Source organism: Prionailurus bengalensis, chromosome D3 (assembly GCF_016509475.1).
Source record: "Prionailurus bengalensis isolate Pbe53 chromosome D3, Fcat_Pben_1.1_paternal_pri, whole genome shotgun sequence".
In the NCBI taxonomy this organism is placed as follows: Eukaryota; Metazoa; Chordata; class Mammalia; order Carnivora; family Felidae; genus Prionailurus; species Prionailurus bengalensis.
In genome coordinates, this window is record NC_057356.1 from 47,158,687 (window position 1) to 47,162,406 (window position 3,720).

Consider the following 3,720-nt stretch of genomic DNA (forward strand, 5'->3'; position numbering starts at 1 on the left):
TGGGGTCTCATTGTGCAGCTCTTTGGACACTCCCTAGGAAATGAGCTAGACATTTGTCCTTTTAAAAAAACTGGGGAGCTGTGGAGGGTTGAGAAGAAGAGGTGGTCACATATGTGTTCATACACTGTTGGTCATGGGTCTTCTTTCTCTCCTCATCCCACATTCTGGAACCCTTCATTCACAGACTGATGATAGACACTGTGGGGAAGAAAAAAGATGAGTAACTGGCATGACCTTACAGGAAATCTGCTTGTTTGCTTGAGAAGGTAGCTTGTCACTTGACTGCTTAAAAACAGGGAAAGATACTCAAATGCTTTCGTGCTATTGTTTTAAGGACAAAAAGACTGCCCAACTCCTAGAAAGTGTAGCATTTGCAGAAAACAAGAACATGTCACTTTGGAGAGATATTTTTGCTGGTTCCAGAGATGAGAGTGGGGCTGGTTCCCGAAGCACCCAGAAAGGTCTTTGATGGGGAGTGGGGAAGTGGCAGTTTCTCTCAATCTGTGTTGTGTGCCAAGAATAATGACATATTCTCCCAATCACAAATTAACTATCACTTCTTGGCAAGTGTCCCCTTCTTCCTGAGTTTATCTTGAAAGAATTCTCAGAGGTCTCAGTAAGCTGCATTTATTTAGATTTTTGCCATATGAATATTGACAAGTGGATTGCTACTTTATGCTGTTTTGTGTGAGACATGCTAGGAACCAGAAAATGAGATTGAGAATCTGGGTCCTGTCATTCACCTGCTGAACTCCACAACCCTTGGAAGGGAGGGAGGTTAACCAAGGAATGAGTGTCACTCCCCTTGGCCTTGAGGGGCAAATAGTGCAGGAGGGAGAAACACATCAGATGAGGAGGCACTGAAGTAAAAAATACTGGTTTAAAATTATAAAAAAATAAATAAAGATCTTTAACTGTCACTGTCATGTCTTCAAAGGCTAAGTGTGTAATTTTTCCCTATTGTGTTATTTATTTTGAGGTTTCCATATGAGAATTAGTCTAGCTCTATGAAAAGATTTGGAAAGTTTTTTTTAATGCCATGGAATATTTTGTATAAACTTAGGAATTATGTTTCTCGACTATGTGTGCAGAGCTGGTGGGAACACTTTATGCGTCTGTTAATCTTCTTGGAGGTAATTTGTTGACAACGTCCCTTCTGCCCTCCCTTGTTTCTTCCCTGGTTATTTGTCTATTTAGTTTTCTGCTTTTTCCCAAGGGAATTTTGAGTTTGTATTTCCTTTCCTTTTCTTTCTTTTTTGTTTGTTTGTTTGTTTTGGTGGTTATTTTATTTATTTATTTTTTTAATTTTTAAATTCTAGTTAGTTAACATATAGTGTAATATTGGTTTTGAGAATAGAATTTAGTGATTCATCACTTACATATAACACCCAGTGTTCATCTCAACAGTGTCTTCCTTAATGCCCATCACCCACTTAGCCCATCCCCCACGCACCTGCCCTCCAGTAACCCTCAGTTTGTCCTCTGTATTTAAGAATCTCTTATGGTTTGCCTCCCTCTCTATTTTTATTTTATTTTTCCTTCCCTTCCCCTATGTTTGTATTTTCTTGAAAATCAGCTATTTCAACAAGACTTCATAGTATTCTGTGGTCAGTGACTTCTTCTGTATCAGTTATATCCCTGCCTCACACTTGATTTCATCTGTCTTAATATCTTTTATTTTTTCTTTAATGAATTAACTACAGGATTGTCAATTTTATTTATTCTGCCCTCCCTGAAACAGCAAGCATTTCTCTTCCTCGTCTTGACAGGCAGTGGGCAGAGAGTTCTAATATTTCCATCAAACACTGTCCTGCGACCCCTCTGTGTGAGAGCTGAGCATTCCAGGTACATTATTTTACAGCACTGATCTCCTTAAGCTGTGGCTAATGCCTTTGGCTACAAGATGGGAATCAACTTCTGCATTTTCTCAATCATGTCTTTATCAGTCTTAAGATCATGTCTAGTTTCCACTAGTATGATGAGTGTTGGGGAGATGGAGTCACACTTCAGGATACCACTTTGCATACATATTTGCAAATGATGTGGGACTCAGAAGGGAAAAGCAAATGAAAAATACACCTGTTTGCAGATAGGATAGGGGGTGTAATACATCATAATCTTCTCGTCCAGCTTCTTGTCTTAGAAGCCCATCTACCATAACATTAGTAGAAAGTTATCAAAGAAAATGGGGACATATTCTCCAGGAAGTACATTGGTGTGTTACTGACTAGGAGACAAGTTTTGCCTATGGTCTATCTTTGACCTGATAGCCTGCATCTGGGCCAGTGTCTGGGTGGCTTGTGGCTGTGGCTTCTTACCACAGGCAAGAAGTGGCAGGACCTTTGTCTACACTACTTTGCCATAAGCAGACTAGAAGCTGAAGCTTGGGAAAGACACCAACCAAAGCTGGAAGAAACCCCCATGTTTGCATCTCAGTGGGATCCTTGAGGGTCAGGATGTCTCTCCAGCCTATGAGAAACAATCTCACATTACAGACTTTGAAAGAGATGGAAATGGTGGAAGAATACTTGGTCTACAATCATTTATTCAGTGTAATACAAATTACTCCAAGTAGTAAACAAGACTTGCATCTAGAGCAGATTTCATGAAATGGCGGTGGGTGTGTGTGCACCCAAGGATGGCCTAGTGGCTCCATTTACTAACAGTGGCTCCACTTACTAACACTGTAAGGCCCACTGGAATGCCTTTCTAGAAGAAGGATTCAGCACAAGATAGTAGGATCTAAAATTATAGTCGTAGGACCAGGATTTGAATCCCATTTCTATCACAAATAAATAAAATAAAGTGTTTTTAATCTTTCTGAGGTTTAGTCTCAACATCTGTAAAATGGAAATAATAACACATACCTACCAGGATTGTTGCAAAGATACAAGTCAATGAGAATAAAAGGAAAAACAAAGGTAAGGTACTTTGCAAGCTGTCAAGTAACTTAAAAGTGAAAGTTATGTACTTAACAAGTATTTGTTGAGGGACTATTGTGCACATAAACCATATTAAAGATCCACAGCAATTTACCAGGTATGCCTTTAAATGTCTAATACTATTTTAGCTGAGTTGAAAATTTTTCAAGGGGAAGATTTTCTCTGAAATAATTCTGTTTTATATAGTAATTTTCTTTATTGGCTAAATTTTAGAAAACGTCAAGGAGCATGAAGATTTTTCAACACCCATTCCTTGCTTTTATTAATAAAAAGAGAACTGTGCCAAAGGGGCATGCCTCAGTGAGAAATAATGAGAGAAAATTGTTCACAGGGCTTACTTGGTTAAGTGCAATTAAACTAGCCTGTAATTTTTGTATTAAACTACTGGTAGTCGGGAACCAATATTTGGAGCTACCTATTAAATAAATTACCTAGATTAAGAAGTTTTTCCATGATTGCAAACACTGAGAGGAAGGATGTCTTTAAACCCATGGTCTCTTAAAATAAAGGCTAATGCAAGGTTGCTGAAGAGGTAGCCTTAGACCTTCCAAGCTGCACTATGCTTGGAAACTGTTGATAACGGCCCTCCCCCTCCCTAAAACACATTAGAGGAGGGAATTACAGTGGAGCTTGGAACCTGGATGCTCCTGCTCCTTCTGCCTCTTTTAAATGTGTGGGAGCTTTGGCTAGCATGGAAATTCCCTGAGCTCAGTTTCTGTGTCTCTAAAGAGGAGCAAAAACATCTATATGGCCTATTGCATAAGGATGTGGTGGTGGT

General features: G+C 39.2%; 1 pseudogene; it reads right to left on the reverse strand.

Annotated features, from left to right (window-relative positions):
• Positions 1 to 1,674: 1,674 nt before the first annotated feature.
• Positions 1,675 to 3,434, reverse strand: LOC122469995 (annotated as a pseudogene).
• Between the last annotated feature and the right edge of the window lie 286 nt (positions 3,435 to 3,720).